The sequence below is a fragment of the Papio anubis genome, chromosome 6 (genome assembly GCF_008728515.1).
Source record: "Papio anubis isolate 15944 chromosome 6, Panubis1.0, whole genome shotgun sequence".
Classification (NCBI taxonomy): Eukaryota; Metazoa; Chordata; class Mammalia; order Primates; family Cercopithecidae; genus Papio; species Papio anubis.
Genome location: NC_044981.1, coordinates 134037815 through 134065387, shown reverse-complemented (window position 1 = coordinate 134065387; position 27573 = coordinate 134037815). Strand labels below are relative to the sequence as shown.

General features: G+C 36.8%; 1 long non-coding RNA gene across 1 annotated transcript in view; it reads left to right on the top strand.

The window, feature by feature from the left end:
* The window catches only part of LOC116275363, a 163888-nt gene extending 136532 nt beyond the window's left edge, over positions 1 to 27356 (top strand). Inside the window, exon 3 of the long non-coding RNA XR_004184408.1 lies at positions 26597 to 27356. This is a non-coding gene — a long non-coding RNA (uncharacterized LOC116275363). The remainder of the gene's footprint in view (positions 1 to 26596) is intronic.
* The last annotated feature ends 217 nt before the right edge of the window (positions 27357 to 27573 follow it).

Genomic DNA, 27573 nt, shown 5'->3' with positions numbered 1-27573 from the left:
TAAAAATAAGTATTTTTTCTAGTCTTTGAACAGCAAAGATGATTCTTACCATGAAAAATTCATAGGAGCCATAAGGAAAGAGTCAGATTTGGCTGCATGGACATTTAAACAAAATTTATAGTAGACAATGAGATGAGACAAATATTTGTAACATTTACTGACATAATACAAATATTTTTGAAAAATTGGAATAATTCCATAAAAATGAGAAAAAGACAGTATATAAACAATTGTTGGGATATACTGATGGTAGAAAATATACAAAAGCTAAACTTCGTAATAAGTAGATGTGAAGAAAAATAAGTTACCCTCTTCTTTGCTCTTCAGACTAGTGACGATCAGAAGATGTGATAACCATCAGTATGACAAGTTTGAATGAACCAGTACTTTTTAATACACTGTTGATGGGAGGCTAAACTGGTGCAAAATTTCTGGAGGATTAGGCAATATAGTTTCATTCACTCACAAATATTCTGTGTCTGCAATGTGTCAAGTATTATACTATTCCAGACACTGGGGTTAAAACACGAAACATGATTGACAAAAGTCTCTGGCCTCATGGGATTTCATTGTATTAAAACTTGGTGTACAAACCCTTTGACCCAATAATAGCACTTCCAGAAATTTATCTTACAGAATAGCTTGCAAAAGTGCACAGAGGTTTATGTAAAATGATATTGATTGTAGCATTGTTAGTCATGTGAAAAATTAGGAACAAGCTGAACTTCATCAATACAGGACTGATTGAATAAATTATGGTATTCATTGTTTAAAAAAGTTTCTGTAGCTATTAAAATAGCTTAGGTAGATTTAGGTACATGGGTTTACGCATAAAAATATTTACCTCTGTAGACATATTGCACTGAAGAAAATCTGGCAAAACCATCTGACCAAAACTGGTTTCCTCTGGAGGTAAAATTATGGCAGACTTTCATTTCTTTGTGCATTTTAGAGTGGTGTAATCCTGTTTTCCAAAGAGCTTTTGTTGTTTGTACAATTAAAATTTTAAAAATTACCATCTTATTTCTATTAATTAAAAATGCAAATTAAAACAATATAAGATATCATTGTTGTCTCTCAAATTGGTTTAAAAAAGAAGAAAAAGAAAGAACTGTATTGGCAAAGATGTAGAGAAATAGACATCAATATATGGATGTTCTATTGACACCACATTTCTAGGGGACAGTAATTTAGCAGGGACTAGCTCACGGCATTAGGCAATACTGCTCCCTAGAGGTCATTATCATTCTCTGGTCATGCTTTCAGACATCCCAGGGACTTAGAAATAGATGCCTAGCGAGGATTCTAGGCTTAAACGTCCAGGCATGGGGATGTGGCTTTACTACTCAGTAAACCAGCAAGCGGTTCATCTTCAATCCTGCCTTTGTCAACTGAGAAAGAGGTCAGTGATATGAAAGGAGAGACGTGTGTCATCAGAAACCCAATGCTTGTGAAAGAGCAAAGTCTTGGAAAAGGAAGAAGTTTCTTGTTGGCTAACAAATGGAAGAAAACACCAGTATTCAGTGTTCCAGAAGAAGGCAGGGCCTGGTTCTGTGGGAAAGAGCAGGAAGACTGAAAGATCAGAGGACAATTCAGCAGGGGGACTACAGAACTGTTCATATCTCCCCGTACTCCTCCTGCCCACTACTTATATGAGGAACAGTTGGGAGAGTAACACTAGAAAACACCAAACCCCCACATTTGTATTATCACACTGCAATACACTCATTTGGATTTACCAGCAGGGAGGCCAGTGATAAAGATACACATACCAAGGCCAAAAAGCATATCTGTTCACCTAACAATTTCACTGCTAGGAATTTGTCCTAAGGAAAAATACTTGCCATGACCATGGTTTATGCACAAGAACGGTTATTGCAAATAGCAGAAATAATCTAAAGTCCAATCATAAGGGATTACTGAAATATATTTATACCATTATCATGTGATTGCATACAAGGGAGCCTTAAAAATACTCTTGAACAATACTTATTGTCAAGGGAAAATATTAAAACAATTCAAGTAAAAAATGAGACTGTAAAGCATATATCTCCAATGTTGTAAGAATCTAAAATAGAGGAATATATTCATATGATTAAGGGTATATGTACCAAAATGTTAACAGTGGTTATTCTGGATAGATGGGATTTATTTTTATGAGTGACATTTTCTTATTTATTCTCTTGCTCACTTCTAAAAAAAAAAAAAAAATTTTTTTTGAGAAGTCTTGCTCTGTCGCCCAGAATGGAGTACAGCAGCGCAGGATCTCAGGTCACTACAACCTCTGTCTCCTGAGTTCAAGCGATTCTCCTGCCTCAGGCTCCTGAGTAGCTGGGATTACAGGTGCCCATCACCACACCAGCTAATTTTTGTATTTTTAATAGAGACAGGGTTTTACCATGTTGACCAGGCTTGTCTTGAACTTCTGACCTCAGGTGATCTACCACCTCGGTCTCCCAAAGTGCTGGGATTACAGACGTGAGCCACTATGCCCAGCCCACTTCTAAAAATTTTTAATAAACATGTCCCTTTTATAGTTAGAAAATATTTAATCCAGAGAAGTATCCCTGCTTGAATTTTAGGTATAATTCAGATTATTACTCTTACGTAATTATTCTCAGAATAGTTATTTACTGGCTTAATTTTAGAGTCAGTGATTTTAGGTAACCTAATATGTGTCTTTAAGATTGTCCCCTTATTATTTAATCACAGAGAACATAATGATATATATATATAATATGGCTAAAAAATTGTTTTTTTAAAACTAAGAATGATATATATGAGTCGGAGACATAAATTCCTCTACAAAGTAGCGTTAATATCACTATTCCATAGGCTCTTTTTGAGAAGTAAATGAAATTAATTCATGCACAAAGCCTCATGAAGTGTCATTCTCATAGTAGTCTTTATTTATTACCTATTAGCAGTGCAGCATGTCTATTATGTTACTGTTTCTTCTTTGCTTTCACCCATCATGCATGCTTTGCAGAGATTCGTATATATTCAGTGTACTTCTAGTTGGTTGGATAGATATTGGTGAGCAACATGTTCACCATTCAGCAATTTTTTTTTTTTTTTTGAGACGGTCTCACTCTGATGCCCAGGCTGGAGTGCAGTGGCATGATCTTGGCTCACTGCAACCTCTACCTCCTGGGTTCAAGTGATTCTCATGCCTCAGTCTCCTTAGTAACTGTGATTACAGGTGCCCGCCACCACACCCAGCTAATTTTTGTATTTTTATTGGAGACGGGGTTTCACCATGTTGATCAGGCTGGTCTCAAACTCCTGACCTCAGGTAATCCACCTGCCTCAGTATCCCAAAGTGCTGGGATTACAGGCATGAGCCACCACACCCAGCCCAAACAATTTTTATTCCCCCACCTTGCTGAGAAAAATCCTGAAATCTTCAATGATGAGATAGATGAAATCTGTTACTAAAGTTCATATGGCTCCACACTATTAAATGCTGTTTGGCTTGCATTTGTCCTCATTTTCATCAGTAGTTGAAGGAAAGTGCCATCCTCTTGGCAAAATATTACAAGATCTATTGATTTTTATTATTGTGTAAGCTTGTTTCTTGACATTATCAAATTTTGCTCGAATGTATCAACTAAGTAGAAAGCAATTTTTAATGGCTCTGCATTATACTCACAAGTATACTGTGGATAACACTGGAAAATGGATCAACTAAGGAAAAGATGAGCAAATATAACAGGCACAAATGATGACTTTACATTTATAGTAAAAGTTTCTCACACCCATACCTAAACCCAGGAAATTCAGAGGAAGGCTGGTCTTTAACTGTGAAGCATTTCATTTAACATTTCAATATTGCAATATTTCTAAATAAACATCATGTAAGATTCCTATGAATTGCTCTGTGACATCTTACTACCCAGAACTGAGTTGAAAGTAAAAAGGATCTCTGAAGTCATTGAGATATACAATTTTAGTTTGAAAAATGATTTTTGCATTTATTTTTGCAGTTTTTCTACATCAAAGAAAACTATTGATTAAGCAAACCACACTTATTACAACAACACAAATGTGCAACTTTAAATGGATGTATTAAAATGCAAAACACATACCCTCATATAATTATATAATTACTAGGCTATTAAACCATAGGTAAGAAACACATAATTTCAGTGGAATAGTACTAACAGAAAACTTTGTCGTGGGAATTAGAATGATCAACTTTTCAGAGTCTGAATTATTTATTAACAAGGAAAAATTATCAAATGGCTCTTTGCTCTTCTCATGTTTATAGGGCCATGATGTAAAAAAGAAGCAATATTTAAAGTGTCAAAAGAAGTAGCAAGCTCGTGTATACTAAGAATTCAGGATTTTTAACTCTCGTAATTTATGATCTAGTAACTTTTAAAAATAAAGGAGGACAGGAAGATGTACTCCTGACTTGTGAACCTCAAGTTATTAAACTATCCAAGTAGTGTTAGTCTCTGTTCAGAGGCAATACATTAAACTTGCTTATGATTTGTTACGCACATTTATGCTGCTGACTGGAACTAGTATGGTTATCTCTGGAAATTTCAAGTTTTTACTGGAAATTCAGAAAAATAAAATAATAACTAATTGTTCTCAATCATATTATATAGGTTTGCTACTACTTCCAAAAATAAGGTAGGTAAAATACCCTAATTGACCCTCTCGAATAAACTAATAACAGTTTTTAAAATATTTAAACAACTTGAAACATATTAGCTGGCAGAAAGGAAAGAAATTTTAAAAGAATAAGCACAAAATGAAAATAGAAACTGTAGAGGTAAGAAAGAACCAAAGCTTGCTTTCACTCTGGAAGACATGGAGTGCAGGGAATAAGAGATAAAGCCTAGAACCTTTGCAGGATCGATAGTCTTACAGCAGACACTTCCACAAAGCTCAGATTCTAGTGTAAAGATTTAAGAATGAAGATTAAAGAACCCACAATGCTGAAGGGGACAGCAAGGAAATTTTCCTGTATCAACTTTTGTTCTGGGATGAAGGGAAAAAAGAATATAAGAATTTATGTCCATAAACCAACCCTTAAGTAAGCTTGAGGTCTAAATTCCCACTGAGTTGTTCTAAAACACTTAAATGGGGAATTTAGCTTATACTTGTCCAGGGTTGGTAATGCCTTCAGAAAAAATTTGCAAAAGCAAACTCAATTTCTCTCTGGTGAAATACAACTTCAAATATGCTCTCAAGAATTCACTCATATCAGATTTTCAGCTATACGAGTACAGGTTAAAAAACAACAACTCTCTCTCTTATAACACACACACACATACACACACACACACACACACACACACACGGAAATAAATAAGAGGCCGTATGAGAGAGCCAGATGAAACAGTAGACTTCACAATGAGATTAAACACTTTAGACCTTGTTACAAATGCATCTGAAGTTATTGAGGATAACTAAAAATGTGCATACTAACAGAGTACAATTTTCAAACAAGTAGAAGGAAAAATGTGATCAAGAAAACCCAACTCCAATCTCAAAAATACAAGAAATGAGTAAAAGTGAAAAAGAAACAGGAAAACAAAAAACTCAGGTCAATAACAAGTACATATAAAGTTGGTATAAATAAATCCAAACACAGCAGTAGTCACAATGTAATAAATGGGTGAGTCTCTCAAGTGTATCATTTCCAAACTAACAGTAGAATGTAATGAAGAAACAAGACTCTAATCCAAAAGAAGACAAAAATTAGTTAAAGCAAAATGAAACAGAAAATATAAACAGAAAACAATAAAAATACATAAGAAGGTGGCACAAATAAATCCAAATGCAACTGTAATTGAAATAAATATAAATGGTTGAACTAGTTTCTAATTAACAAAAAATTATCAGATTAGAATAAAAAAACTTGCTTCTCATACAAGATAAACTTCATATTACAAAAACATAAAAGTAAAAGGATGAGAAAAACATAGACTAAAAATATATTAAATCAAAAAAAGCGATGTTATTATAAGACAACATAGACTTTTAAAGCAAAAGGCATTATTAGATATAAAAAGTACTAAACTGGCTGTAAAAATGATTGAAATGATAGGGGAACAAATCCACTCTTTTAGAAGAAGATTTAAAAATACAACTCTCCAGGAAATGATAGTTCAAGGAGACAAAATAAAAAGTGAAGATACAGAGCATTGATATGTCTGATCAAATAGACAGAATGATGCTCCAAAGGCATCCTAATGGACTCTGCTTGGATGGACTCGGTATGAGATAGTTCATCATTCACCACTGATCTGCATTACCTTTGTTATATATGTTTTCCATAAGTATGTAGATCTATCTCTAAGCTATCCTCTGTTTATAGCTGCATTGAAATAATAGCGACATAATTGTTAAATTTTTTTAAATAAAAACAGTGGTAGGACAGTATTTTCAACAGCCATGAGGCATGACACTTGTAAGCAGAATATAGCTGAATGAATGTATATGCATATATATTTTTTCATTACTTTATGTATTTGACATGTAAATATAATCTTTTCGTTTATTTCAACATTAGCATAATTAAATAATGATCATTTAAAATTCAATTCTATAATTTTTAGTATTTGTCTTGCACCACAAAATAATAAAAATCTTTGCATGATTTTCCCATAGAACAATCTACAACATGTCCATATCTTGTTATTTTAGTTAAGAATTTTGATTTCCCTACTTTTAAAATACAAAATTAGTATTTATACAGTGTAGTTAATTTACTAGGTAATTTAATCAAATTTACTGCTCTTTTGTTTTCATTTCTTGTGATAATTTTATGCATCAGCTAGACTGCTTTAAGGGATGCATATGACTGGTAAAACATTATTTCTGGATAAGGGTGTTTCCTGAAGAGGTTAGCATTTGAATCACTGGAGTAAATAAGGGAGATCTACACTCAATAAGGTGGGTGGGCATCATCTAATCTGTTAAGGGCCAATTAAATAGAACAAAAAGGAGAAGGAAATGCAAACCCTGGCTTTCTCCTGCAGCTAGGACATTCCCTTTCCCTTGGACATTGAAGCTTCTGGTTTCCTTAGAATTCCACTGGGACATACAAACCACTTTCCTGCGAACTCCACCATCTTTGGCCTCAAACTGGGAGTTAAACCATCAGCTCCCCTGGTTCTCAGGTCTTTGGACTTGGACTGCATTACACCACTGGCTTTCCTGGTTCTCCAGCTTACAGATAGCACATAATGGGACATCCTGATCTCCATAATCATGTGAGCCTATTTGCATAATAAATTTCCTCTTATATATATGTGTGTGTATGCATATATATACATATATATGTTCTGTTGCATAGATATATATACACATATGTATATCTGTGTCATATATTCATGCATGTATGTTTATATACATATATATATATATATAGGTAAAATAGACTGTTGGTTTTGTTTATCTGATAACCCTAATATTCTGACTTACCACCTTTTCACTATTCCTTTGATATAGTTCATGGATAAATTTTCTTTTGGAGAATAACTACTGGGTAAAAGATTTTAGATGTTACATGTCAGAAAACATTTCTATTTTGCCTTCACTCTTGAATAACATTTTAGTTAAGTATAAATTCTATGTTGATAGTTTTCTTTTTCTCCCTTCCGTCTTTCCTTGAATATAATTATTCTGTATAATTTTGAAGTACATTGTTGCAGATGAGAAGTCTACCTTCTATCTCACTGTCATTTGTATATAATTTTTTGTTTGGCTCTGGTAGATTTTAGGATTGTCACTTTTTCCTTGATGTTCTTGTGGGGACAGAATGGTGCAATACCTTTCCTTGCCCATCAGAAGGATCATAGCCCACACTCCTATGACAAAAGATAGGTTAACAAGAGCATAACAAATTTATTTAATCAACATTTTACATGACACAGCAGCCTTCAGGAATGCAAAGCTCAAAAGGCCCAGGAAAAACCGTTTTTATGCTTAGGCTCAATGAAGAATAGACAACCATCTAGAAATGTAACTGGAAAAAGGTATGATCTAGTGATAGCAGAGCGAGGGGAAAAGTTCACCAAGGCCTGTCTGTTCAGTTTCTTGTTGGCCTCTCTGTGTAGCATTTCTTCCTCCTGGGTATATTGCAGGACTCCTCTGGAATGAGAGTTTTATGACCTATTATCAGACAAGGTAGGTCAGAGAACATTTTTATGGCCCGCTTCTACAGAAGAAGGTGGGAGAAGGTTATAGTAATGTTTCTAGATTTTATGGTTTGCTTTGGAGGAGAAGGGTTCTAGTTTCTATGACTCGCTTTGGTAAAGAGAAACTGGTTTCTATGATTCGCTTTAGGGGAAAGGGAGGGACAGGAGACAGGAGACAGTAGAAAGTCAGAGAGAGACTTGGCTGCTTCTGAGGCCCTCCAAGGCCCTCCAGTCTCCTTAAGTTCAGAGTACGCAGCAGGCTAAAGTGCCACACTATGGAGTATTATTTTCTCAGCCCCAGTACTTAAGTGTCAGCCCACTGTGTATATGTATGGAGTTTGCCAACAAATCAGAATACAGTAGTCCCCTCTTATCTGCAGGGAATACGTCCCAAGACCCCCTGTGGATGCCTGAATGGCACAGAGTATCAAAGAACCCCATATATATTATGATTTTTCCTATCAAACATTTCTACAAAAAAGTTTAATTCATAAGTTAGCCACAGTAAGAGATTACCAGCAATAACTAACAATGAAATAAAACAATTATAACAATCTTCAGAATGGCACACAATCTTGTTGGGGTCCGCGTGTTTCCTAAACAAAGGAATGAACACACAAGACAAGACAAACATGGCGGCTGCCTCGAATGGCACGCTCCACTTTATTTTATATAGTCGTTTGTGGAATGTTGCCAAGTCACAAGACACATTGTTGTTTTTCTGACCTTTCCCTGACTTTCTGGATTTTCAAGATGTTTACATATAAACAGGCCCCCAACGCCCTGCTTCGTTTGCAAGAGCAGGACTTATTGGGAACGCCCTGCTTCGTTTGCAAGAGCAGGACTTGTCCGAACGCCCTGCTTCGTTTGTGAGAGCAGGATTTATGGGGAACACCCTGTTTGTGAGCACGTAGTCCTCTACAAATTTAATATGTAATTTTTTATTTCTGTAATTTTCCATTTAAAGTTTTTGAACTGCAGTTGACTAGCAGTAAGTGAAACCACAGATTGGGAAACCATGGAAAATTCTGGAGCATTCTCAAGCAGTTATCGCTTCAATATTCTATCTCTACCAGTCTTTCCCATTAAGGAAGAGTTTTAGCCTTTCAACCTACCTTCTATACTTCTCAATTACATTTCTATGTTTATTCTAGCTTCTCTGAACTGTATGCAAGATGAGTTCCATCCTTATGTCATCTCCCTAGTCATTCTGTAGTAGTTACCATTTTTATATTAATCATATGTATTGAATTTTATTTTAATGGTATAGCATGACGAGCTGCAGACAAAACCCCTCAGACACCAAGTTAAAGGAAGGGGTTTATTCGGCTGGGGGTGTCCACAAGACTCCTGTCTCAAGAGCCCAGCCCCCTGAGTGAGCAATTCCTGTCCCTTTTAAGGGCTCACAACTCTGAGGGGGTGCACGTGAGAGGGTCATGATTGATTGAGCAAGGAGGGGGTACGTGACTGGGGGCTGCATGCACCGGTAATTAGATTGGAACAAAACAAGATAGGGATATTCACAGTGCATTTCTATACAATGTCTGTAATCTACAGATAACAGAACCGATTAGATCAGGGGTCGATCTTTAACTACCAGGCCCAGGGTACAGCGCCGGGCTGTCTGCCTGTAGACTTCATTTCTGCCTTTTAGTTTTTACTTCTTCATTCTTTGGAGGCAGAACTTGGGCATAAGATGATATGAGGGGTGGTCTCCTCCCTTAATGGCATTGTTTTTTATTTTCAGGATGTTTAAACGATCTTTCTATATTCTCGATAGATTTTTTAAGATTCTCTATTTTTTTTCTTTTCTTCTCTTCTCTTTTCTTTCTTTCTTTTTTTTTCCCAGACAGGATCTCACTCTGTCACCCAGGCTTCAATGCAGTGATGCGATCATGACTCAGTGCAGCCTTGACCTCCCGGGCTTAGGTGATTCTCCTACCTAAACTCCTGGGTAGCTGGGACGATAGTTATGGGCCACCACACTAGCTAATTTTTTGTACTTTTGGTAGAGATGGGGTTTTGCCATGTTGCCTAGGCTGGTCCTGAACTCCTGGCCTCAAGCCATCTACCCGCCTCAAGCCATCTACCCACCTCAGCCTCACAAAGTGCTGAAATTACAGGCATGAACTACCATGCCTGGCCTGGATTTCTAAATTTTATAATTTGTTAAATTTAAAGCAACCTATACCTCCTTTTTCCCTTGAAAATCTTCAACATATTTATTTAAAAATCCTTGTCCCAATTTTTTTACAAGTTTAAATTAATTGGAATGAATTTACATTTTAATTGTTGACTTTTCTTAGCTGTGTTTTGATATTATGTTTTTATGTGTTTTCTAATTTTCACTGTTTCTCTTTCTCTCTCTTTCCCTCCCTCCCTCGCTTCCTCCCCTACTTCCTCCCACCCTAACCAGCAGTCTGAATTTGCTTCTGGCTAGCCCTCTGATTCTTCAGTTGAGAACCAGGTCAGGAAATGTTAGATAAATTCATAAACCCAGTGATTGGTATAGTTTAGCTTCTTGTCATAATTCTTGTATATTTTTTGTCTATTTTCTTTTTTTTTTTTTTTACTGGAGACGGGGTTTCACCGTGTTAGCCATGATGGTCTTGATCTCCTGACCTCGTGATCTGCCCACCTCAGCCTCCCCTGAAACATCAGTGTCTTACAATGTTTTGCATTTATATTCCATTTCTGGTCAATGGAGATACTTACTTTGGATTTGAGTTTGGCTATGCAATTTTGTTTCTCTATATCTGCTGGTATCATGGAGACGGGTTTATCAAAGGGTGTATGAATGCTTTGTACTATTTTGACCTGGATATCAATTTATTCATCTTACTATTCGGTTTTTCATCATCCTTTTCTGCCTTGACCCATATTTTGTCTTCTTGACATTGTGATAATTTTTGAAAGTTTGCCACAGGTCTTTAAGCTTCTTTTTAATTTGTTTAGCGTCTGGCTATTGAATTGCAAGTCTTTGCCACCCTTCCAGGTGTACTTCTATTATTCTTGTAGCTGCAATTGCACTGTTTCTTGGTCCTCTGCATTATACTCTGTGCCGTAGCCCATTCTTCTCTTACACTCTTCTGTTATGTTCTGCATTTTTTTCTCAAATGCACTGGAGGGGAGAAAAAAAATAACATCTTTTCCTTACCTACTGGTAGGTTAATGACTGAGGCACCTGTAATAAAAGCCAGATTAATGAGAAAAGCATACAAATTTATTTACTGTTTTACATGACACGGGAGCCTTCAGAAATGACCTGAAGAAACAGGGAAACCTGTGTATTTTTTAACTCAGATATTTAATGCTCAGGCTTGATGAAGAATGTACGGTTGTAGGGAAGTATGATTGGACAAAGTGGGTATGATTTAATAATAATAAACTGGGAGGAATTTAGCAAGGCCTGTTTGTTCTGATTCTTCTTTGTGTCCCTATGTCTTCAGAGGTAAGTGTGGAGTCCTAATTAGGGAAAAGGAGTCAGACTGGCAGGAGCAGGAAAAAGCAGAAAGAAAAAGAAGATATGCTCTAAGTTGTTTTTCATGGTCCAGAACACACAGCCCTCCTGCACAAATAATTCATAATCTTCCTGTACCCAAATATTGCCAAACCCTCGGCCGAAATAAAAATTTAAGTTAGCTCACTACAACCTTGGCGTTATCAGTATTGCACAAAACCCTCTTCAGCCCACAGCACAAGCACCATCCTACGAAGTCCTCAGCAAGCCTTTGTTTCCCTGCAGTCAGTTCCTATCTTGCTGACTTGCCCATTACACCCTTGCAACATATTTCCATACTTCTAATAAGTCTGCTGTTCTTTACGTACAACTGTTTTAGTAAATTCTTTTTACTGCCTGTGTGACACTGGCCCCAGATAGTCGTGACCTGTGACAATAAGGATGTTCTTTTCTTCTGGGTATGAAGAGGGCACCCCGGAATGAGGGCCTATGACCTACTTCAAAGAAAGATCAAGAATTATTTTATGGCCTGCTTCAGAGGAAAATGTTGGGAGAAAATCAGAGAGACTGTCCTGCTTCTGCTGTTTTCTTAAATGCCACAGTGCCATATTTTTGGGGTAGTGTGTGTCCTGAGCTCCATCAGTACCATTTTTCTTCTATTGACCCCTTAAACACAGATATTATTTTTAAAACTGTCAATTCTAGCCATCTGACAAAAAAGTTCTTGAATTTATAGGATGCGCTCTCGCTATATGTGACCAGATCTCATCTTGGTGGTTGTAACTTTCACAGATGTCTTTGGTGCCTCATCCATATCCTGTTGGCATTCACTCTAAAGGATTGCTTTTTGCAAATACATGGCTCTTCCACTTAGGGCACTCTTCCATTTAGGGAATTTTATGTTTGTATTAGTTTGCTTAGGCCGCATACAATACAAATCAGAAGTTCTGGAGGTGTAATACCTCCAAAACAAGTCACCAGAAATTTTGGAGAAGATGTGATGTATAATTGTTACAGGTTGCTTGCTTCTCATTTGGGATAAGTCTGATGCATGTTTTGCACTGTCTCCTGGAGTTCATTAGTGGTACTTAGTTCCAGTTGCCCTCAGTGGTAGCTTACTTGTAATGCAGCTTCTATTGATTTTATTTTTTTCCCTTTTTTTCTCTATTCTTCTGTAGACACTTACCTCGATCACTGAAAAAACAAATTACTTACATTCTAACCTTTTTCACTGGGTTTGCCTCTGGGAAAATTCAAACTCAGATACAAGTCAGTCTCATCTGCCTACTGTATTTAGTGTTTATCCATTTCTATTTGGTCTCACAACGTATTGTGGCTATCTCTTCTGAATGTTTTTAATTTGCTCTCTGTATACCTCTCCTTTATCTATGTGCTGAACTATTCATGTATCCTTTAAGAGAAGTCCTTTTATTGATATGGACAGGAGGCAGGAAAATACTGGGTAGAAGTGGGTGGTTCCCTGGCAAAGGCCCCACCCTCAAGCCTGGAAACCCATGGGCGTAAATAGGAATAGGCATTCCTGTTTTGGTGCTGAAATGGTGCCTTTTTCCAAGACCACTTGGCCCGCCACACCCCTATCCTGTGCCCATATAAACCCCAAGCTCCACTAGCAGAGCAGCACAGTGGAGTGGCAGAGGAAAAGAGAAGAGGAGTGTCAACGCCAAGAGGAATTTGGCTGGGGACTGTGGGAGAAGAGCTTGGCCACAGGACAGCTGAACTCCAGGGGAAGATCATCTTCCCACTCCATCCCCTTTCTGGCTCCCCATCCATCCTGCTGAGAGCCACCTCTAGCACTCAATAAAATCCCCGTATTCACCATCCTTCAAGTCCATGTGACCTGTTTCTTCCTGGATGCCGGACAAGGACCCTGGTACCAAGAGGGCAGGATGTAAAAGGCTGTCACCCTGACTCTCCCCTGAGCTGGTTAACACTTAGCCATCTGCAAATGGCAACTGCTAAAAGGGCATTAATCGTAACACACTCCTAGATGCTACCGTGGGGCTGGAGCCCAAAAGCGCTTGCCCAGGTGCCTGCCCGTCTGCATGCTCCTCCTCCTGTAAGGGAGCAAATGAGCCATGCCCCTGTTTCAAGTCCCATGAAGGGATCAGGGAACTCTCATGTTTCATTATTTTTGCAACATGTGCTAAGATTCTAGCAACATCCTTAGAAAAATTCTCCCATATTCACTCCTACGGTCTCTTCCTTTTGGTCTTCCTTGTCTCTCTTTGGAAACATGAGCTGCTTTAAAAAACTGCTATATTCATAGTATAGTTTTCACAACCAGGCACAGTTTAGAGCAGGCATAGGCAAGACTTTATCATCCACATAGATACTATGAGTTGTTTCATTTTGTAGCAACAAAGGTGTGATTGCACAGTACATCCATAGGAAGCTATACCTGTTTGTTGACTTAAGAATTTAAAAGAGGGGAGTGATAGATGGTATGGTTTAAAGCTCGGTTTACAAATATCAGATGTGATGGCATCTTATAGTACTACTTCTTTTCTTTCTACTTTTTTAGTATAAAATAATATTTAATAATACTTTATTTGGATAAAATACTTAATACTATATAGTAGATACTTAATAATACTTTTATTTGAATAAAATAATTATCTAATGGGTAAAATGGTTAATCTGTGTAAATGTATTCTGGATACATAATTATCTTTTATAATGCTACAACTAGCAAGAACTTTCTTGTTTCGTATTTTTCTTCTTCTCGTATTTTTCCTCTTTTCATTTTTTCAGCAGGGAAGTCACATTGATTTCTGCTATAGAAAGAAGGCTAGAAACAGCTGCAAACTGCTCTATGGGGCAATTTAGTATCAAAAATCAGCTAGCAGAATAGATAACATTCAGAGACAAAACACCACCAGGCAAATTCAAGAGCATTTAGACCCAATTTACGTTTAATCTCTCCCCAGTTGATAATAGGCAAATATTGATAGTGGATACTAAAATCTACAAAGCAAAAAAGAATGATTTTCTTGGCTATTGAAAAAAGCCACTAGAGTCAGTTGTTTCTTTTCATCTGCCAGTTGCTTCTCCTTTTTATGTCTTTGGATTGGCTTATTGTTTCAAGCTTTGTTCCTCACTTAGAGGCAATTTACACAGAAAAGAGGTTTTCATTTGCATATTCTGCTGAGGAACTCAAAGCATGTTTCCTTGGAAACTTTGGTTGTCTGAAACAATTATTTACATAAACAATGTTTTTTATCAGGCTAATGTTTCTAAAGAAAGAAGAATATTAATAGTTTGCCCCAAATAAAGCATAAATTAAGACTAACATATTTTATCCTGAGATTCATTAAGATTAGCAAAATTTAATTATTTTGTTGTAGGACTCTTACTTTAGTTCAGCTAAAATCAGGGGTCCTTATCACATGGCCATAAAAAATTAGGCTAGCAGAAAATTTTGAAGGGTAAGGAGGGGAAGGTTTATGGGGTGAAAAGGAAAAGAGAGAAGCAGGGACTCTCTGCAAGGCCTGAGTCCCTGAAGCAGGGACTCTCTGCAAGGCCTGAGTCCCTGCTAGTGTGCTTCTAGCCTCGCAGCTGGAATCCCAGGTTCCACCCAGGAAGAGGAGGGGCCAGGCTCCTCCCTGCTGCAAATAGCATGAACTTCTGTGTTTCTACTCTAGTGTGCACTCTTCCCAGTGTACAGGCTGGTTGGAGTTTCTTTGGGGATCCCTTCCCACCTGGCTGTCTCACGATCATCAACAATTTGAAATAATCACCAAAACTTTCATAACATGTATTAAGTTACATGTTCTATACATTATACAACAGTATCACCTCCTACCTAATTTAGGACCGGTAGGTGGAAAGTTAACTGAAATAGTTGTCTAAAGTGTTATATCAGAAAAAACCAAAAAGATAGATACTGTTAAAGAAAAAATATTTCTGTCACTTGTTAAAGATGGTAATGCAGACTTTATTCAAAGGGGGCCATAGAAATAGGTATAGGAATGCCTGCAATGGGATTGCAGCTGGGGAGAGGGAGTGGACTCAACTCCAACTGGGACAATACCATAATTCATGCCAAATTTTAATTTTAAAATTTATTTCCAAAATAAACACAATAGTGAAGATGTAAAAAATATATCTATATATATAAAGACAATATATGTATATGTACATCACGCATATATTCTATCTTTTAAAATAGGAATTCCTAAGTGAATAATACTTTTATGCTTTCTCTTACATTAGCAAATTATTTGAAATGGGGAGACTAACATTCGGAAATGTTATCAGATGTGTCTTATAATTTTCCTCTTTTCTCTAAGTGCCAGTTCTGTTCAGAAGTTGAAAAACAAATCAGGTATCACCCACCTATTTAACATTGTTGTCAGAATTCTTCAACTCCACATATCGCTGATCCCCAGCTCTTTGACTCCCAATTATGACAAGGTATCTAGTGTTTTCTTTTTCAGTTTCTTATCCTAATCTCTAGCTCCATTTTTGTAGCTTATTTTCTTTCCCAAAATGAAAAGTTATGTTATAACTAATTTATTGCCTTTCTACTCACATATACTTATATTAAAAATTTGGGCATTGTAAGAAATGACGTAATAGTAGAAAAGATAGATTTGGAACTTATTAAACCGAGTACAAGAACAGGGAGTGGATGCACCATTGTTGAAAAATCCAGCTTATCTTCCCAGAAAGAAATCAAAATGTCTTGAATGTCTTCTACATCAGCCTGAGCTTGGCAGCCTATATATTACTGATAGTTGATAAATATGTATTGAAAGTTTCAAAATTATAGATTGAAATTGGCAAGCTTATTTATTCTGGCAAAACCAACATTCACTTTACTAGAATTTAGGCAATCATCTCAGCTCTTCATGGACAACATAATCTCAAAATTATGACAGAAATGAAGGAAAAAATCATCATTAAATATTCCCAATTCTCAGTTTGGTTCCATGTACTTAGAAGTTCTTCATGTTTTATTTAAATGAATTTTCATTGTCAAATTAAATACCACTCACAAATTTTTCTCTCCAGCCAGATCTTTTCTCTGAATATCAGGTTTCTATATCTGTTTGCAGTTAGTGACTCCCAAACTCAGTTCCCAATCTTTCCCCCCACACCCTCTCACACGTCCCAAAATCTGTAAAAGCCATCTTCATCTCAATTAATAGCACAAATCCTTCCAAGTGCTTTGGCCGAGAACTTGGGTTCATCATTGACTCCTCTTTTTCTCTCTAATCCTGTATCTAGTCATCAAGGAATGGTGTTTTCTGTAATTTCAAAGTATGTATAGCATCTTAACCACTTCTCTGTCTGAATCGCCATCTATAGACTAGAAGATTGCAACAGACTTCTATCTGTTCCTCCTAGACTTTTATTTTTTTATTTATTTATTTTTTTTTTTTTTGAGACGGAGTCTTGCTCTGTCGCCCAGGCTAGAGTGCAGTGGCGCAATCTCGGCTCACTGCAAGCTCCGCCTCCCGGGTTCACGCCATTCTCCTGTCTCAGCCTCCCGAGTAGCTGGGACTACAGGTGCCCGCCACTGCGCCCGGCTAATTTTTTCTATTTTTAGTAGAGACGGGGTTTCACCATGGTCTCGATCTCCTGACCTTGTGATCCACCCGCCTCGGCCTCCCAAAGTGCTGGGATTACAGGCGTGAGCCACCGCGCCCGGCCCCTCCTAGACTTTTAAATGATCTTCTTACCCCTCACCTTGCTCCTTTACAATTTATTCACATTAAACCAACCAAGTGAACTTTTTAAAATGTAATTTTCATGTCATTTCTCTGATAAAATTCTCCATTGGTGCCTCATTTCAATTTAAAAGCTGAAGTTCTCACAATGGCCTATAAGCCCCTTCATGACCTGGTTTACTGTTACCTGTCTTACACAGGAGTACTGATCAAGATCTACCAGGGGAAGGGGCCCTAGTGAACACAGCCTGATGTCAGGGGAAAGCCCTGAGGAGATCTTTGACTCCCAATTATGAGTACGAAAAAGTACAAACTAGGAGTTTGTACTCATAGGAATGAGTACTCATAGGAATTGTACTCATAGGAATGAGTACAAACTAAAGGAGCCTCAACAAAACAGCAATCCAGACTTGACTTAGCTGAGTCCCTGATTATATTATGAGGATAGCTATGCCTCTCGATTTCATTTGTCAAGCAGCAATTGGTGGGGAAAACTTATCTGGAAGAAGTCAATATTGTTTGGAGTCACCACAACTTTTCACACACAATTTGTGTGTTTCATTAAATACCACTAGACATGTTAAGCGATAGGATAATATGATCAGAAATACAAAGAAAATGCCAGACCATATAGCAAATCCACAGGGTGATTCTGTTATTAGAGTTAGCAGATAGAAACATTAACATAGCTGTAATTAATGCATTAAAGAATTTAGAAAAATGGGAAAAAGATGAAAAGTTAGAGAAGTTGTTATCAAATTACAAATTGTAAAGCAAATTGATACTCAAGGCTCAAATTAAGCCCTATAGAAATTTAAAAACAGTAGAGGATAGGATTCAATAGAAAATCTGAGGCCTGAATGCTCAAAAGAGAAAGGACATTAGAGACATATGAAACACATGGATATGATCAGGAGTTCCAGGAAAAAGTAAAAAGTGTAGCAGAAGTAATATTTGAATGGATCATAGCCAGGATTTTTTTTAACAACTGATAAAGGACTCAAGAGAAAGACTCAGAGAAGGACTGTGCTAGAAAACATCCAGCATAACAAATACAAATAAATCATACGCAGGCATATAATAGCAAAACTCTGAAAACCAAAGTCTAATAGAAAATCTTAAAAGCAGGAAAAGTGAAAAAGACACTTCACCTTCAAAGTCTGACAGGTAAATACTCAGCAGAAATTATGGAAGCCATTTATTAAAAAGTCAAAAAATAATAGATGCTAGCAAGGTTGTGGCAAAAAGCAAATGCTTAATGCTTATATGCTACTGGTGGTAGTATACATTAGTTCAGCCATTGTGAAAAGCTGTGTGGCAATTCCTCAAGGAACTCAGAACAAAATTATTTGACCCCGCAATCTGTTATTGGGTATATACCCAAAAGACTATAAATTGTTCTAACATAAAGACACATCCATGCGTATATTCATCTCAGCACTATTCACAATAACAAAGACATGAAATCAAACTAAATGCCCCTCAATGGTAGATGGATAAAGAAGATATGGTACATATATAATATAGAATACTATGCAGCCATAAAAAGGAACAAGATCATGTCATTTATGGCAACATAGATAGAGCTGGAAGCCATTATCCTAAGCAAATTAACACAGGAACACAAAACCAAATGCCACATGTTCTCACTTACAAGTGAGAGCTGAACACTGAATACACGTGGACACAAGAGAACAACAGAGACTAGGGCCTGCTTGTGGGTAAAGGGTGGAAATAGGGAGAGGATCAAAAAACCACCTATAGGGTACTATGCTTATTACCTGGCTGATGAAATAATCTGTACACCAAACTCAGGTGACATAAAATTTACCCATAACACAAATCAACACATGTACCCTTGAACGTAAAATGAAAGTTAAAAAATACATACATAAAACAAAATCATGATGGAAGCCAGAAATCAATAGGATGACACCTTAAAAATGCTAGAGAAAAATTGCCTACCTGAATTCTACATCAAGCAAATAACCCTTCAAAATGTAGACAAAATAATTAATAACATTTTCAGAAAAATAAAGAATGAGAAGTCACCACCAGCAGATCTGAATGAACAGAAACACTTAGGAAATTCCTCAGGCAGAAGTAAAATAATTTGAGATAGAAACATGTAAATTCAAGAGGTAAAGATAAATATGTGGATAAATCCAATCACATACTATTTTTAAAACAACAATAATAGTAATTATTTGTAGTTCTTAAAATATGTGAAAAATTAAAATATACAACAATACAAAATATCATAGGGGGCTAATAACAAATTTATACTACCATATCGACATTCTGATTTTTTCTAACCTTTCCTCTAGAGCTATAGGCTGAATGACTTTCAGCGTATTGATGTTGACAGTTTTACCAAATCTTTTGCCATTGCCTAATAGAGTCTTTCGTATTTTCCATTTCTGTTATCAATTTCTTCATTGTCTGATCACTAAGCCACTGTGACACATTCAAGGCATTTTTCAAAGGATGTATCCCACTTCAAATTACCAATATCTATATTAGTTAAGATGATATCAGAAGCTATAAAATTTAGGCCAGTGTGGTGGCTCACACTTACAATTCCAGCACTCTGGGAGGCTGAGGCAGGTGGATCACCTGAGGTCAGGAGTTTGAGATTAGCTTGGCCAACATGGCAAAACCTTGTCTCTAATAAAAATACAGAAATTAGTCAGGCATGGTGGCACGCCCCTGTAATCCCAGCTACTTGGGAGGCTGAGACAGGAGAATTGGTTGAACCCAGGAGGCGGAGGTTGCAGCGAGCCACGATTGTGCCTCTGCTCTCCAGCCTGGGTGACAGAGTGAGACTCTGCCAAAGAAAAAAAAGAAAGAAAGAAAGAAAAGTTATAAAATTTAGAAAGAAAGCAAAATTTTTTTCCTTTTGGTGAGTTTATATAAGTAGAGTTTTTTTCTTTTCTGCTCAAGTAATAGTCTAATATAGGTGTTCTTGGTTGATAAGTAGCCTTGTATCCAGTGATTCAAGACCTTAAGCTCTTTCCATTCTGTATCTTCAATATCCTTTAGGACCTTGAAGTCCTCTGCATTTATCTGGCAGGTCAGAAAAGAGTGAGAATAAACCAGAGCTGTTGTTTCTCAGCCTGAAGTGGCATCCATCTCTTTTACTCACAAAGGATTGGAATTATAGACTTTGCATAGACAGCTGCTTCCCAATAGAAATGCTTACATTCCTGAGAGAAATCATGAATTTTTGTTGACCAGTTAATCAATTCTGTCACTAAAGGTTTTTTGAATGAATAAAATAATCTGATGGTTTTAAAATTTGTAAACAAAGCTTACTTCCTATCATAATAACCTTATAATGCATTCTTAATTAAATCAACTTGACAAGGTATCTATGGTACAGGGAGGGAAATGTCCTGTATTTTGTGCTATTATGTAAAATATTTCCATTAGATTACTCATCTGGGAGTACATACCACTAAAATAAGAAGCATGAGTTGAAAAATCAATGATACAGCCACAATTATATATTTTGAAAAAATAGATGCATTTTACTTGAGATAGTTTGTATTTTAATCTGTCTACAATGAATTTAACTTAATTAGTTAAAGACATTAGAAATTAAGGTATTAGTGAGAGTGTTTTATTTTACTAAGTTTCATAAATGATTATTGTTGTTTATGACAGTTGTTTGAAATGACCTCCCTTAACTGCTCCTTTTTCCCTTTGCATTTATATATTTGCTCTTTTGTATGTGGAACTTAAGTCTATAAGGCACTGGGTTTATTCACTTAAGTTCCTGTTCAAAAGGAACTTTTCGGTACTTTAATTTTGCCTTCAACAGCAATGAGTCCTGAAGTCATACAAACTTTAAAGATTTAGGTTAGTCTTTTGAAACTCATTTCTCTTAAACATGGATGGGGTATGAAGCAAATAAAAATGTTCATATGTAAAGCAATTGTGCTGAACTACTTAATTTCTCAAAATCACTTCTCTCTCTGCTTTAACAGTGGGAAAAACAAATGATAATTATGGTCCTCAAATTTGTGACCTAAACCCATACCTCCAAGGGATAGAGATGATTATTTTGCCAATATAAATTCAAACTCACAGACGATTGCATACATTAGAAACACACTGTAGTATCAAGCAATTGATTGGAAAACAAATTTTGTGAAATATGATGATATAACACATGAAAATATGCCTATAATAGTAAATCTAAATTAAATATATACCCTTGATTATTCATATTAGCCATTTAATATAGATGCTACTATTGTGTTTTAACTTACAAGTAGCAACATTTAAAACAATTACATTCATCCATTTGAAGCTTAGCATCAGATGAGGTGGCCATTTAGAAACTGCTCAATCTGATAGACTAAGCTTATGCCTTTGATTAGTTTGCTGAGCCCCTTTAGAGTTAATGAAAACATCTTACCAATTGTCTACTTTTTGAAATTTTTATTAAATAAGAGGTGAAACATTGTGCCTATGAAGTGCAGGATTAGTCACTCAAGTTGAGTTCCTATTCAAAAGGCACCTTCCAATATGACCCAGTAAAAACACCGCTAAAACATTTTAAATATCATATGAAATGCTAATTAGATCTAGTCAAATATATATTAAATTTTTGTTACAATTCATTTTGTCCTTGGTTATTATTGAATGAGGTAGATGCAGTTTTTAGCTTGGTAGCAAATGAATTATTTTCTTTTTTTTTTTTTTTTTGAGACGGAGTCTCGCGCTGTGTCACCCAGGCTGGAGTGCAGTGGCGCGATCTTGGCTCACTGCAAGCTCCGCCTCCCAGGTTCAGGCCATTCTCCTGCCTCAGCCTCCGAGTAGCTGGGACTACAGGCGCCCGCCACCACGCCCGGCTAGTTTTTTGTATTTTTAGTAGAGACGGGGTTTCACCATGTTAGCCAGGATGGTCTCGATCTCCTGACCTCGTGATCCGCCCGCCTCGGCCTCCCAAAGTGCTGGGATTACAGGCTTGAGCCACCGCGCCCGGCCATGAATTATTTTCAACTTTACAATAATCATTAAAACTGCAAATAATCTATTGATTTTCCTTTTGTTTGATACAGGTTTTAGATTTAGATTTAACAATGGAGATTTTCAATACACAAAGTAAATGAAGACCGACCTTTGAGGTATTTAGTTTGCCTTCAGGGCCAACACTAGAAAAATTAACATATACATTTTATTGCCAGAATCAAGAAAACTTTGGTCATTGCAAAGATTATAAATTACTTGAGAGCAACAATTATGTGTTAGATAATTTTATAGTCTGCAGCTGTGCCAAAGGAAGTGAGGTGGGAAGCAAGGGACATAGAGGCAGAGGAAAGGCAAGGAGAATCCCATGCCATCAGAACCAGGGAAGTAAGTAAGAAATTGCCTTGTGGTGGCCTCTCACAACATCAGTCACCTCAGTTAACATAGACTATCTTTCTGTTTTTTTTTTTTTTTTTTTTTTTTTGGACGGGGGCTTGCTCTGCCGCCCCGGCTGGAGTGCAGTGGCCGGATCTCGCCCACCTAAAGCTCCGCCTCCCGGGTTCACGCCATTCTCCTGCCTCAGCCTCCCGAGTAGTTGGGACTACAGGCGCCCGCCACCGCGCCCGGCTAGTTTTTTGTATTTTTTAGTAGAGACAGGGTTTCACCGTATTCGCCAGGATGGTCTCGATCTTCTGACCTCGTGATCCGCCCGTCTCGGCCTCCCAAAGTGCTGGGATTACAGGCTTGAGCCACCGCGCCCGGCCTCTGTTTGTTAATTCTCAGAAAAATTTAGTAGTTTTCATTGTGTAGGACTGTCATATCTTATCTTGAATTTCTTCTCAAGTATTTTGCGTTCTTCAGTGCTAATATAAGTGTTTTTTAATTGTCTTTTCACAATTGCTTCTTGCTAATATAGAGAAATAGGATATATTTTTTATATTGACTTTGTAGACTGTGACTTTGCTAAATTTATTTATTCATTCTAGTATCTTGTTTTGTAGATTCCAGCAAAATTTTGAGTCGAAGTATTGAGAATGGGCATCTTTGCTTTGTTTCACAGCTTAGGTGTAAGGCTTTCATATTTTACTTAAGTAACTATAGGTTTATTGTAGATTTCTTTCTCCAGGTTGAAGAATTTCTATTGTATTCCTAGTCGCTGAAAATTAAAAAACTTTTTTTCAGATATTTTAGTTTTGATTTCTAGATTCTCATTTGTTTATTTTTCTGAAAGGTATCTATTTTTCTTCTGAAACTCCATTTATCTTCATTCATTATATCCATCTTTTTTGCAAAATCCGTTAGCATATTTATGATACTTATTTCTTTTTTTTTTTTTGAGGCGGAGTCTCCCTCTGTCGCCCAGGCTGGAGTGCAGTGGCCGGATCTCAGCCCACTGCAAGCTCCGCCTCCCAGGTTTACGCCATTCTCCTGCCTCAGCCTCCCGAGTAGCTGGGACTACAGGCGCCCGCCACCTCGCCCGGCTAGATTTTTTTTTGTATTTTTTAGTAGAGACGAGGTTTCACCGTGTTAGCCAGGATGGTCTTGATCTCCTGACCTTGTGATCCGCCCATCTCGGCCTCCCAAAGTGCTGGGATTACAGGCTTGAGCCACCGCGCCCGGCCTTATGATACTTATTTCAATGTAATACTTCCTAATTAAAGAATCTGGATGATCTGTGAGTTTGTCTCTATTGACTTTCATTCTTGAGTATTTATCACATTTTCCTGTTTCTTAATATATCTCATACTTTCTATCTAACTCTAAACAGAGTGTTTGTATCTCATAGTGGGCAGGCCTAGTGGCTAGGGTAAGGGGCTCATCATTCAAATTCCACTGGGGTCATATTGAGTTGCTTTGGGCTACAGCTTTTAATAGTTTTGTTCTACCATTGAATTCCTTTCTAGCAGGATTCTGGAAGCTTTGCACCCCAAAATGCGTAAGACTGCATAAATTTGGTTCCATACCTTTATTTTACTGACACTTCTCTCCTCAAAGTTCAGGAAGTTGTGGGAGAAATTGTCAGGCACATTGATTAGTTTTTGCATCTAGGACTCTTCCAAATTTCAGTCCTCTTTGCCAGTCCACACAGATTCTAGTTAGGCTGGTTTCTCCTCATTCCTGCAAAGTCTTTCAATCTATGACAGGTCACTTGCTGCCCACCAGTACATAGGCAAGATACGTACCCCTAGGCATGGAAGCTGTCTTGACTTGCTTCTCCTTCATGTAAGGTTCATTTCTTGCTGAGATTTAGCTCCTCAAGGCTTCCAGGCATCCATACCTGTTGATCCTCTGTAGAATATCATGTACAGTCATGCACTGCATAGCCATGTTTTGGTCAACAATGGATAGCATATACAATGATGGTCCCATAAGATTATAATGGATCTGAAAATTTTCTCCTATTACCTGGTAACACAGTAACTATCATAACATCATAGTGCAACACGTCACTTACATGTTTGTGGTGATGGTGGTGTAAACAAACCTATTGTGCTGCTAGTCATATACAAGTATATTGTATACAATTATGTATAGTACATAACACTTGATAAAGATAATAAACAATGATGTTACAGATATATGTATTTACTATACTATAGTTTTTATCATTATTTTTAAAGTGTATATCTTCTACTTATATAAAAAAAGGTAACTGTAAAACAGCCTCAGGCAGGTCCTTCAGGAGGTCTTATAGAAGAAGGCATTGTTATCCTAGGAGATGACAGCTCCATGCGTGTTATGGTCCTCGAAAACCTTCCTGTGGCACAGATGTGGAAGCAGAAGACAGTGATATTGATCCTGACCCTGTGTAGGCCTAGGCTAATGTGTATGTTTGGGTCTTAGTTTTCAACAAAATCTTTAAAAAATAAAAATAAAAAAACTTTAGCGACAGAGCAAGACTCCGTCTCAAAAAAAAAAAAACTGTAAATCCAATAAAGTTTATAGAATAAACACAGAATACATTTTTATTTATAAAAAGGATAAAAAGGATAGCTGAATTTTTGTGCACCTGTTCAATGCGTTTCTGTTTTAAGCTAATTGTTACTTCAAAACAGTCAAAAAGTTTAAAAATTAAAAATTTTATGAAGTAAAAATGTTATTGAAGAGAATTTTTTTTTTTATAAATTAGTGTAGCCTAAGTGTACAGTGTTTATAAGTCTATAGCAGTAGAGTACAGTAATATCCTAGGCCTTCACATTCACTCATCACTCACGCACTGATTTACCCAGAGCAATTTCCGGTCTTGCAAGCTCCATTTAAGGTAATTGCCCTATATAGGTGTACCATTTTTTATCTTTTCTATTGTATTTTTACTGTAACATTTCCATGTTTCAGTATGTTTAGATATACAAGTACTTATTGTGTTACAATAGCCTACGGTATTCAGTACAGTAACATGCTGTACAGGTTGTATAGCTTTGTAGTCTAGGAGCAAAAGTCTATACCTTTTTATATATACCTTTTATATAGTCTACATATGTAGTAGACTATATCATCTAAGTTTGCACAGCAGTAAAATCACCTAACGGTGCATTTCTCAGAACAGCTCTCTGTTTTTAAGGGACATATGTCTGTATATGTTTATTATTTATTATTTTTTGGTGGATATATTTTTAAATCTGCATCCTACTCAAAAGCAGAAATTATTTCAGCCATCTTATATTGTGCCTTCTGTTTGTGGAGATAGAATTATCTCTACTGTCTGTGTTCACCGACAGACCAATTTCTTTCCTACCATCCTTTTATTAAGGGTACGGCCATCCCTGAGTGCGGCTACAAGTAGGTCCAAGATTTTGTCTCTTAGTTTCTATCTGCACTTTAAAATACAAACCATTAGTTCATTGAAGTCAATAAATCGTTCATGAAGAGTGATGATTAGGTTTTAGTGTACCACACAGGTTATTAGTGCTTTGTTTCTATTCTCTATTCTGTCACTCACCCTTTTAGCAACTCATGGGGGAGTTCCCCCATCCCCAATGCGCTAAACTATACCTATGAAAGCTTGTTTTCTAGATTTTATTCAGCATTTCTAGGGGTTCCGTGGTTGGACAATATCTACTGTGCCATATTGACAGAAAACAGAAGTCCCTTCTTATGCCTCCATGTAACTTTTAACCTTTCCATCACACAATCTGGAAATACTGTTTTTCTTCTTCTGAAACCCTTCAGAATTTTTCAGTTCCCCCTTAATGACACTTATCGTGTTCTCTGTTATGTCATTACTAGTTTGCATGCATGTCCTAGATGTACTATAAGAATGTAAGTTTAATAACGAAATAATTTTCTTATATTCTTTATATCTTTAGGGCCAGGTGTAATACATTGCAATATACTATGCACTCAGTGGAATAACTGATGTATGGAGAGCATAATAATGTCAATGAATTTCTCCAGACAAAAAGCAAAACATTTCCGTGACCCAGGTAAAATTCTGCAGTTTTGATCCCTTTAGCTGTAGAAACAGACAAGAAAAAAATCCAAAGACAAGAAGACAATGGTGCTTTTCTCAAGTCAATTACAGCAAAGTTATATTGCCTTCATTATATAGTTGCCAGATTTAGCAAATAATTATAATAATATAAATCTTCCCATTAAATTTGAATTTCAAATAAACAATGAATTTTTAAATATATAAGTATGTCTCAAATCGCCATATTTGTTGTTTATCTGGAATTCAAATTTAAATAGATGTCCTGTATTTTATCTGGTAACCCCATTCACATTACAAGTAGGATGCTCAGAATCTAAACTTCAGGTTTAGACTCCTTGGACTGTATCCTATACCCCAAATATCTCTCTCAATGCCACTTCTCTCATTATCAGGAGAACCCACTCACGATGTTTAACGTGGGTTCTTTTCTATTTCCGAAGTGTCTTCGCTGGGTTGAGAAATAAAGCGAAAGAGCACAAGAGAGAGAAATTTAAAGCTGGGTGTCCGGGGAAGACATCACATGTCGCAGGATCGGTGATGTTCCCCCAGCCGTAAAACCAGCAAGTTTTTATTAGCGATTTTCAAAAGGGGAGGGAGTGCACGAATAGGGTGTGGGTCACAGAGATCACATACTTCACAAGGTAATAAAATATCACAAAGCAAATGGAGGCAGGGTGAGATCACAGGACCACCGGACGAAGTGAAATTAAAATTGCTAATGAAGTTTCGGGCATGCATTGTTATTGATAACATCTTATCAGGAAACAGGGTTTGAGAGCAGATAACCTGTCTGACCACAGTTTATTAGGTGGATATTTTCCTCCACCTAATAAGCCTGGCAGCGCTACAGGA